The 11,200-nt window shown below is 41.8% G+C and overlaps 1 long non-coding RNA gene across 1 annotated transcript; it reads right to left on the bottom strand.

The window, feature by feature from the left end:
• Nucleotides 1-645: 645 nt before the first annotated feature.
• LOC148124716 (uncharacterized) lies at nucleotides 646-7,624 on the bottom strand. The gene is made up of 3 exons (XR_015745167.1): nucleotides 7,425-7,624; nucleotides 4,985-5,105; nucleotides 646-3,370 (listed from the first exon to the last, which is right to left on the bottom strand). It is a non-coding gene; the product is annotated as an uncharacterized LOC148124716 (long non-coding RNA).
• Between the last annotated feature and the right edge of the window lie 3,576 nt (nucleotides 7,625-11,200).

Genomic DNA, 11,200 nt, shown 5'->3' on the forward strand with positions numbered 1-11,200 from the left:
AGGGAAAGTTGTGTGTTATGCAAACTCAACCACCAGTGGTTCCCTGTTCAAAGGTTTCCAAGGGGCTTCCAGTTGCTACCCAGAGACAAAGGGGTGGGTGGGTATATTGCACCCGTCACCAAGAATCCATTGTTAACCTTGTGCTTAGAGTCAACATCCCTGCTGAAAGGAATTGAATGTGGGATCATCGGTAAGGGGTGAGAGAAAGCCCAAATGCCACGTCTAATTGCTAACAACTTCACAGCTTCCAAATTGATGGGCTGAATCAGGAATCCGGCTTTGTTCCACCTGAGCCGCGGTGGGTTTCATTCCATCTGCAACCTGCCCAGAATTGCTCTTGAGTTGGGCGGCTTTAGAAATCTAAGCCAAATTAAAGGAATGCTACATGCTAAGAAAGGGATAACTCTTCCATTAAGCTGCAGTTTGGGATATTGTAGCCTAAATATAGTGAGTCTGAAAATGGGGGACCGTTGGGCTGAATTTTGACCACATGACCATGGAGATGCTTCAATAATCGTTAAGTGTGAAAAATGGTAACAAGTTCACTTTTTTCAGTGCTGTTGTAACTTTGAACAGTCACTAAGAGAACTTGAATGCTTGTTCTGACCCAAACCTTGTTCCAAGGAAACAAACAGGAAACAGAGGTAACAGAAAAACCTTTTAATGATTCTTTACGAATTCCATTCCTTCACGGTTAAAAGGCTGTTTTAAATTAATTATCTCTGATAAGAATGAGCCAAAGTGGTGCAAGGCTGCCAGGAACACTAGATAAAGTTACTAAGAAAGATTTCAGACATAAAGAGTCTCCAAACACCAACCAAGGTATTCCGAACGTCCGTGAGGCTTGAGTGCAAACACTTCTTTGCTTCCTGCAGAGAACTCCAGTTTCTCAGCTGGCTTTTATCTCTTGAGGGAGGGGCCATTACCTTGCAGCCTTACTCCTGAGTCACCCGTGCTGCTGCAGCTGCTCTTTCCTTCAAGCAGCCCTGTGTGCACACGCATTGGCACAGGCTCCTCAGGGACCTCTTCATCACTGCTGCCAGCCTCCATAATCTCCGAAGGCAGCACTCCACTCCCTGATGGTCCTGGCCCCATCCCTGCATCACACACAGGCCCCTCATCTGCGTCCTCACTCTCTGAGACCTCAGCCACCTGTACCTGCTGCTGGCAAACCACAACAGTGCTACAACACACTGAAAAAATTAACTACTCACCTCCATTTTAGCCTAGTCTAACCTAATGTGCAAATGCAGTATCATTTGTTTCTACAAATTTTGAAACCGTGAAGGGGTAGAAGTGCCCCCACTTCCTCCCTCTCTCCTCCTTTGTTCTTTCTCTCATGAAAGAAAATGTAAATTTCCTTTGGGGAGAAATGGAAAGTTATCTTCCTTGGGTTTTTTGTAGCGGCTTTTTGCTCAGTCTAAATTCACCTTGCTATTTTGAAAATGCAAAATACGTCACATAGGCTTGGCTTTACTTCCAAAATTATATTTCTCAAATGTAAAGATGTAATTTAATCAAGCAGTGAGTTGAAGGTACTTAAAAGTGCTTTTATTTCATTATATTGGAGCTAAAAAGCTGCGGAATACTAAAAAATTTGCATCTGTACATTTTGTCAGCTGGCAAGTTGTCAAAAAAAAAAAGAATTTAAGGCAAAAAAAAAACCCAACCATGATCATAAAATAGAAAATGAGAATGTGGCTATAAAACAGAATGATATATTCTGACTTTAGATTGCTGCACATGTTCCTGTTTTTTTTTTTTAAGAAAAGGAGGGAGGTAAACAGGAAAAAACAAGATTCATAGCAAATCAGTTTCACTTTAGACATTGTCTATTCAGTCTAATTTTGGAATGATTTGCATTATTAGGAGTTTCTGCTTCTCTTGAGATTTAATTTTTAGCCTCCTGGCAAAGACTTCTTGGTCTGAAAAAGCTAAAATGGTTCTTATTTTATTATTAGAAAACATTTTGGGTGAAAACCAATATAGCAAGCTGTGAGCCCCTTGATTTGCATTCATAATTATAAAACAATAATTGGAGTTTATAAAAAAACATTCTTTCCAAAAATGTTGATTGTTTTCCTTGCGGTTTGGAAGAAACCAAAACATTTCTTTCTTTCTTGGATTTTTACCCTGCCTTTTTCTCCAGGACTTCAAGAAGTCTTTCACCGCATCCCTGCCTCCATTTTTCCTCAGAACAACAGCCCTGTGAGGTAGGCTAAGCTAAGAATGTAAGAAACATAGTGGCTGGTAGACAAAAACCTGGATCTTCTTAGTTGTAGTTTAGCCTCTGAATCAGTATACGATGGTTTGGGGAGGGTTTGTTGTTGTTGTTTTTTGCCCACGGGGAGTTCAACAGGACTGCTTATAGATCATCCCTTTAGATTTATCTGCCATTCCTGGTAAAATCAAAGGAGATTATTTCTCTTTCCTCTTTTCTGAAATTTTAGATGAGAAGATCCTTGGGACTGGGGCATGTTTTATTTGTTGGCTTGTTTTGCTGGTGATGGTGGAAGAAAGAAAGAGAAAGAGAGAGAGAGAGGAAGGAAGGAAGGCAGGAAGGCAGGAAGGAAGGAAGGAAGGAAGGAAGGAAGGAAGGAAGGAAGGAAGGAAGGAAAGAAGAAAAAATCAAAATCATAGGGGAGGGAGAGAGAGAGGGAGGGAGAGAGAAGGAAGGAAGGAAGGAAGGAAGGAAGGAAGGAAGGAAGGAAGGAAGGAAGGAAGGAAGGAAGGAAGGAAAGAAGGAGGGAGGGAGGGAGAAGAAGCAAGGAAGTCCTTGACCAAGGCATGTTGAACCATAGTACTGAAACTGATTTGAACAAAAAAATGAATTCCATGGTAATTAAATTAAAATTCTATATAGATGTTTCTGCTTTTATACATTATGTTAATCAAATAGATTCAAATGACTTTCCCTTGTTTTGCATCATTTATTCCACAATTTGTAACACTCTGCATAATCCATACAGCTTCCCCATCCTCAGCATAATCAAGATGAATATTCGGAGAGGTGATCTTGAGAACTACACAGTGTACAGACAGATGAGTATGTTATTCCCATGAACATCGCTGTAGAGAGTTCCTGGTTTTATTTTGAGCATGATTAAACTTCAGTGGGGCTTCCACAATTCCTTACCGTTAGCCTCGTCTTTCCTCTAGATCCGTTTATCGATGGACCTTCAATTCAGAATAACTTCTCATGCGCGTGATAGACTCGAGCCAATGAAAATGCCTGCAGCGATTTGGATCCCATCCATGTCCAAAACATTAACAAGAAGAAGACACTGAACAGCAATCCAGATGAAACAGCAGGTCACTCCGAAGTTAAACATCTCAGCCTGAGCAAACCCAGTGAGGCATAAATCTCAAGCTGCAAAAGGAAAGATAAAAAGGATCAGAAAACCCAGGAAGCAAGGGGAAAAATATTTAGATAAGAGCTTTTGTCAACAATTCTCCACTCATGCCTGAAAATCCTGGCTGTCAGGGCATTTTAGACCTCAGCTGGAAGAGCGACAGTGGGTGCTAACAAGGAAAAGGCCTTGCTCTTGGGACATCAAATCAATTGCAGGAACTACCTGGAGTATGAAATTAGATTAAAGGGATAGTGACTCTGGGCTACCACAGAGAGGAGGAAGGGGGTCAAGCTATTTTCTAAAGCACCCGAAGACCAGACAAGGACTAATGGATGGAAACTGAACAAGGAAAGATTTAACCTGGAAATAAGGAGAAACTTTCTGACAGTGAGAACAATCAACCAATGGAACAGAAGTTGCCCTCAGAAGTTGTGGGAGCAGCACCATCACTTCAGACTTTTAAGAAAAGATTGGACTTCCATCTGTCAGAAATGATATAGGGTCTCCTGCTTGGACAGGGGGGTGGACTACATGACCTCCCTTCCAACTCTATCTGTTATCTGTTATCTCTGGCATTCACAATGGTGCAGTGTTTGGAATGCAGTACTGCAGGCTACTTCTGCTGACTGCAATTTGACAGTTCAAATCTCACCAGGCTCCAGGTTGACTCAGCCTTCCATCTTTCCAAGGTGGATAAAATAAGGACCCAAAATTGTTGGGGGCAATAGGCTGACTCTGTAAACATACTTAGAGAGGGCTGTAAAAGCACTGTAAAGCGGTATATAAGTCTCTAGGTGCTATTGCTATTCAACTACAATCACATCTCTGTCTCCTGAGGGATGCAGTTTGGGTGAAAATGAGATGTAAAGTTCTCCATCCACTTCTAAACATTAATGAAACTTTTGGAAAAGTTATACTATTGTTTGGCCATCGTTTGCACACTGTGCAGGATCCTATGGATGGAGAAAGAAGAGCGAGGGATTCTAGACTATAGCCATCAAGCAGGGAAGGCTTTCAAGTTCAGTTTTTTCTCCAGAAATCCTCCAGAAGATAGAGAAAAGTGAGGTCATTTAAGGCAGCGGAGAAATACCTTTCTCTGTAGCTCTTCTTTTTAGGTGCATTCCATGGACATCGGGGAGTGGGGGGTGTGTGTCCTGTAATTTAAAAAGATTATTGACGAACCAGAGTGTGTCCAAAGAAAAGCAAAGGAGGGTGAGAAGGCTGGAAAAACCAACCTTCTGGGAGGACCTGGTGAAACCATGGGGCTGCTTTAGGCAGAAGATGCTGACTATCATTGGAGGAATCTTAAAAAATCAGAGGCGTTATTGTACAAAGAAAAACATTGAGTTCTTCCTTGTTGCTTCAGGGCATGGTTGGAACCAATGGGTGGAAAAGGCTAGGAACTTGGGACCTTCAGATGTGATTGAACTACAATTTCCAGCATCCTAAAGATAAAGGAGTATGGAGATAGTCTTGGAGAATATATATGTAGCAGTAATGCACTATGGTATTAAAAGAAACATTTGCTTAGAGATAGCACTTAGAATTATATACCGCTTCACAATGCTTTCCAGACGTCTCTAAGCATCAGAGATAATCAGCATCTTGCCCCCAACAATCATTTTACCAACCTCGGAAGGATGGAAGGTTGAGTCAACCTTGAGCCGGTCAGGATCGAACTCTTAGCAGTGGGCAGAGTTAGCCTGCAATATTGCATTCTGACCACTGCACCACCATGGTGCAGTCACCTATCTGAAAAGATAGTCAAAATGAAAGGAAGGAAATTTATTCTCTCCTTGGCTCCTACCACCTAACCATCTTTTTTCAGTGTTTGGGAACCTTGCTAGTTCCAGAATCAGCTGATATATTTATGTTAGATGGATAGGAGAAGACCAGGCAGGGCCAGGGGATGGAGTGAAATGTGCCATCAGCTTAGAGTTCTTACGTTGCCACAAAAACCCAAGTCCAACTGCTCTTGACTTCCATTGTCCCGTATCTGGTGTCAATTTGCTGTTGAACTTTAGATTCTTATGTGTAGGCTTCAATAATCAATCTCTTAAACTTCAACTTACTTAATAGATAGCCCAGATCCTTTGCCCATGACAAGATGTGAAGGTCATAAATCTTCCCTCTGTTGTGTAGATTCTAAGGTTCCCAGAATTCTCAACCAGTGCTCCCATTACTGAATCTTTTACATCTAGAGGACACCAAGTTGGCTTGAATATCTCTGACAAACTCCTTTGCAACCTGGAGATTCCGCCAAGCTGGATTCACTTCTTTGGATGCTCAGCATTAAAGTCAGAAAGGATTCCTGATGCTACTGGGGGTTTTCTGCAAACGGCACAGCTACTATCCCCTATCTTCTACTCTGTGCTCCTCCCAGGACCAACAAATGGATGTTAATGCAGGAAATTACTGGGATCAAGCCAGGTTGGTTGGCTCGCTTTGTTAACCTCCCCCTCCCTCCTTCCTGACTTCTGCCAAATGGAGCGGCTGAAGTTGGCAAATGACGCATGAAATGAAAATACCAGGCTGATGCCCAGGGAGAATTAGAAGGAATCAGCCTGTTTCCTGATCTACACTCCAACCTGCTGAGAGTAAAAGCCTGAACAATGGACCAAGGAACCATCATGAATTCCAAAGCTCTCCAGCTTAGCAAAAAAAAAAAAAAACCCCACGGATTTAATCCTGCAGATCCCATCCTCTCTTTCTCTCTCTCTCTCTCTCTCTCTTTTTCTGTATTCTCTTTTATTCGCTCAATTGCTTTCAGCCAGAGAGCAAAAGCAGATCCTTTTTCTTTCTTTTTGCCAAGGGTTTAGAAGCTGCATGTAGCAGCCCTCACTTCTGAGAAGAAAAAGAACTCAATTTGTTAAGGACCCCCAGCAATTTTCTTGAGGCTTTTTGAGCAAAATTATGTCCTGGGGTGAAATTGCAGCAGCAGGGGGAATGAAAAGGAGACCGCGAGGCTAACGGGGTTTATTTGGGAGCCTTGGGCTTGCTTGTGCGGGAATATCAGCATCCCCTGCTAAGTAATTTGGAGAGATAATGAAACTCCCCAAGAGGGAGCAACTCCCCTTAAATGATGCTCAAAGGCCGTTTTTGAATGGTTGCTCATAAAACTAGATGGAGAGATGGAACAGATTGCCACTGAGACCAATCCTGGAAAATAAATATATATATATATATTCTTCAACATGTTCATTAATGTCTTGGATGAGAGGCAGAGGGAACCCTCACTGGGTTGTCAGGTTACAAAACGCTGGGCAGGCAGTGAGTGGTCTCTCCGTGAGGCTGAAACAAAACACACCAACCATCTAGGGGAGATGTGAGAGCAGTCTTCCAGTATCTGAGGGGCTGCCCCAAAGAAGACGGAGTCAAGCTATTCTCCAAAGCCTCTGAGGGCAGGACAGGAAGCGATGGGTGGAAACTAATCAAGGAGAGAAGCAATTTAGAACTAAGGAGGAATTTCCTCACAGTTAGAACAATTAATCAGAGGAATGACTTGCCTCCTGAACTTGTGAATGCTCCAACGCTGGGAGTTTTTAAAAAGATGTTGGATAACCATTTGTCTGAAGTGGTGTAGGGTTTCCTGCCTAAGCAGGGGGTTGGACTAGAAGACCTCCAAAGTCCCTTCCAGATCTGTTGTTCTATTCTATTCTATTCTATTCTATTCTATTCGATTCTATTCGATTTGATTCAATTCGATTGGATTCGATTCCATTCCATTCCATTCTTAACTCTATTCTATTCTATCCTATCTCAAAGGAGGCTGACAATAATCAAATCTAACAGAGGTAGTCCTCAACTTACAACGGTTCACTTAGTGACAATTCAAAGTTGCAACAGCACTGAAAAAAGCAACAACAACAGTTTTTCACACTTAACGACCATTGCCACATTCCCATGATTGCATGATCAAAATTGAGATGCTCGGTCACTGGTTCATATTTATGACGGTTGCAATATCCCCAAGATCATGTGATCCCCTTTGTCACCTTCTGACAAAGTCCGTGGAAAAGCCAGATTCATTGAACAACCGGGCTACCAAACCACCTTGAATGCTGTTCTTACCTCCTGGCTCATTTCCTGTGACCATTAGTAGCTCAGATTTTTGTAGAGTGCTTAAGCTTGCAATAAATCTTTACGCTCATGTGAACAGCCCCAAATCTCCTGATTTCTCAGAGATCGACAGGAGAAGACCTGAGAACTGTAATCGAACAGGCATCTGCACAATGAAGAGGCAACTAATGAAGTCAGTGCAATCTTAGACTACATCAGAAATATTATTTCCAGCAGACGGGAAGCAATTGTTTAACCATATTCTGGATGGTTCAGGTTCTTCAATCGTGGCGTCCAGCTCTTGGCACCAGACTTTGAGAAAGTTCATGCAGGAAATAGACAAATAGACACAATAATCAGACAAAGAGTTAAGTCTTATGAGAAACCGGTCAAACTGGAAATGTTTAGCCTTGGAAATCAAAGACTGAAAAGGCACACAATGCTCCTTTTCATGGACCTTCATGGATGGTACTTGGTAGAAGATCAAGAACTGTCAGAGATAACAAAAGTTACGATCTTCAGAGGATAATGTTCTCTTGAGCTGCATACTTAATACATGGAACTTGACAACTGGACCGAATGAATGGTTGTAAGTTAAGGACTATCTGTATTGCCTTCTCCAAGAGCTGATAGACCAAGGTGATGAATATTCATGGTTTCAGGGAAGAGGTGTTGTCTGACTTGATGCCAAGCCTAACAAGGAATATAGTTTCCTTATTTACTTGGGGTAACCTGGCTCTGTTAGTGGGACTGATAAGATATGGAGATCAGCACCTCCAATATTTCACAGATTTTTTTAAAAAAACTAGCTTTCCTCATGTCAGGGTTGCAGCTTTCCTAACCCATGTTTGGAGCCTCCAGAAGATACAAGCCCTAAACTGGGTAGTCAAAATTTAGGAGGAAAAACCCACAGATTTCAGAGGCAGTAGATTGCCACTAAAATTATATATGTATCTGGGTCATGCAGCACTCTGGGGCATGTAAGAACATGAACATGGAAGCAGTCTGCAATATCTAAGAACATATTTTCCAAGAATTATGTTGTGACACTGTTCACTCGAAAAGATCTCATAAAAGCTTGATTTGTTTTAATCTTTTCCCTCCCTTCCTCCCTCCCTCCTTCCCTCCCTCTCTTCTGTCTAATCCTTCCTTCTTTATTTCTAATCCTTCCTTCCTTCCTTCCTTCCTTCCTTCCTTCCTTCCTTCCTTCCTTCCTTCCTTCCTTCCTTCCTTCCTTCCTTCCTGTTGGATTACTAGTAATGTAATAGTAATAATATTTTTATTTGGTGTTGCTTCTATGAAGTAGCAAGTGGTGCAAGCAAAGCAATAGCAACACAGTACAAACCATCGATCAATAGTTAATTTACCTCCACTATTTTGTGCAAAGTATGGATTAATTTACTAACCAGGTTTAAGGAGTTGTAGATACAGTCAATACTTGCAGTTGCTAATCTGGGTGAGTGGTTTACTAGTTTTATGCATTTTTCCTATGGATGGTTTGATTTTGACATTTCAAATTACCGAAAGTCTTTTTTTGAGTCCACTGTATTAAAAAAAACCTGTAAATGAATGAATGCATATATGTATGCATAAAGCATATATCTGCAGGGTTTGACTGAAATTCCCTTCTTCCAAGCACAATATCTTCCATCAAATAGCATGGAAACAGGTTTTTTGCTTGACCCTGTCTCAATGCCACTATCTTAATGTTACAACTGACCTGGAAATTATTCTCAGAACCCACAGAAGCATTTTGACTTATGACCATTTCCTTAACAACTGTTCAAAGTTATGATGGTCCTGAAAAGAAGTGACTTATGACTATCTCAGTGTCCTTACAATCAAGTAATCAAAATTTAGGTGGTTGGCCGTTGGCATGTATTTAATGGCTGTAGCATCACAGAGTCATGTGGAAATCATTTGTAGCTTTCCCAAGGGGCTTCCCACAAGTAACATCAATGGGAGAAGCCAGATTCACTTAATGACCCTGTGATTCACTAAAGGGCCATTGCAAAAAGGCATTAAATTTAACTTACTCAAGGACGGTATTACTTAGTAATGAAAATTCCAGTCCAGTCGTCTATGAAAGTTCTCAGTCATTCAAGTCATGGTTGTCCCAAAGGTGCTTTTTCAAGAGGCAACTGGACTTTCTGGTTTTTCTTTGAAGACATTTTACTTCTCAACCAAGAAGCTTCTTCAGCTCTGACTGAATGGTAGAAGATGGAAGGATTTATATTCCTTGCAGACAGCTCGTCATTTGCATCCTTTTAGAGGATCGTTGAGGCCACTTGAAGGTTTATCTGTCTCCTCAGGGTCATCTGAGTGGTGCTCCTGATTCCTGTAGTTTGCAATTTTTCCTCTGGAAATCCGTTCCTACTCCCACACCATTCAAAGGGTGTCCATCTCAAATTGCATAGCTAAAAGTCTGTAGAGGTTCGCAGTCATCCAGGTCATGGTTGTCCCAAAAGTGCTTTTTCAGGAGGCAATTGGACGTTCTTGTTTTTCTTTGAAGACGTTTCACTTCTCATCCAAGAAGCTTCTTCACCTCTGAGCTGAAGAAAACAAGACAAGAAAGTCCAGTTGCCTCTTGAAAATGCAACTTTATGATTTCTAGTCCGGTTGTGTTTGTAAGTTCAGGACAACAGCCAGAGGTGGTATTCAGCAGGTTCTGACCAGTACTGGAGAACCAGTAGCGGAAATTTTGAGTACTTCGGAGAACCGGCAAATACCACCTCTGACTGGAGATTTTACAGTATCCTTCCCCTGCCACGCCCACCAAGTCACCCCCACAGAACCAGTAAAAAAAAAATGGATTCCCATCACTGGCAACAGCCCATGAGAATATTCACTGCGACCTCTGACAATTCCAGATGAACTGAAGAACAATGAGTGAACAATTGACCAATGAAGGAATGCAAAGAGCAGCATCCAGTTCAAATGCTTCCATCCTCCTCCTTTTGCTCACTGTCTTTGCTGTATCAGCCCCCACAGCTGAATATTAACTGGGGGCTGCAAAGCTGACCCTCTGCTCTATTTAAGACATTTGGGGTGAGGACCCCAGGGCTTTTTGAAGCAATAGCACTTAGCAATAGCACTTAGACTTGTATATCGCTTCACAGTGCTTTTACAGCCCTCTCTAAGCAGTTTACAGAGTCAGCCTATTGCCCTCAATCATGGATTTAGAGTGGCCTTTTCCCACTTAAGGTAAAAATTCAAGGTAAAAATTCAGCCTGGAAGTGCCCTTAATCAGATGATGGAGAGAACAGCCTTAATTAGTGGAGCTCTTCAAACAATATTTCTTGGCTAAAATTCTCACCCAGCTACAATTAAAGATTACTGCTTGAAGAACTGGGTAGCTTCTCGTCTGGATCAGCTCTTTGCTCACAGAGAGCTGTTTTAAATCTTTTAAAGTAGGCACCATTGTTAAAGTATTATTTTTCTGCATTGAAAAAGTAGGAGAGATACTGAAGGGTGTGTGTGTGTTTCTTGAGAGGAAAATCTTCATCTTTTGTGCTGTTCATGTCCTACCAGCAATATAAAAGGCATCTTGAAATAGACATGGTCTATTCCAAAACAGCACTGAAAGATCAGCGTAACTCCTTGGAGAAGAATGACCAGCTCAGGGCCCAAGCTCATTTTGCTGGGGGAAAAGAGTTGATGGGGTTGTATTGATACTCATATACTGATATCAGATGTTCCCAACCTAAGTTAGGATCCTCAACTGTATTGCTCAACTCTTATGGGAGGTTGTGGTCCAACACTTCTGGGAAAGCCCCAGGTTTGAAAAG

Source organism: Pseudonaja textilis, chromosome 13, assembly GCF_049901715.1.
Source record: "Pseudonaja textilis isolate UNSWEBS1 chromosome 13, rPseTex1.2, whole genome shotgun sequence".
Classification (NCBI taxonomy): domain Eukaryota; kingdom Metazoa; phylum Chordata; class Lepidosauria; order Squamata; family Elapidae; genus Pseudonaja; species Pseudonaja textilis.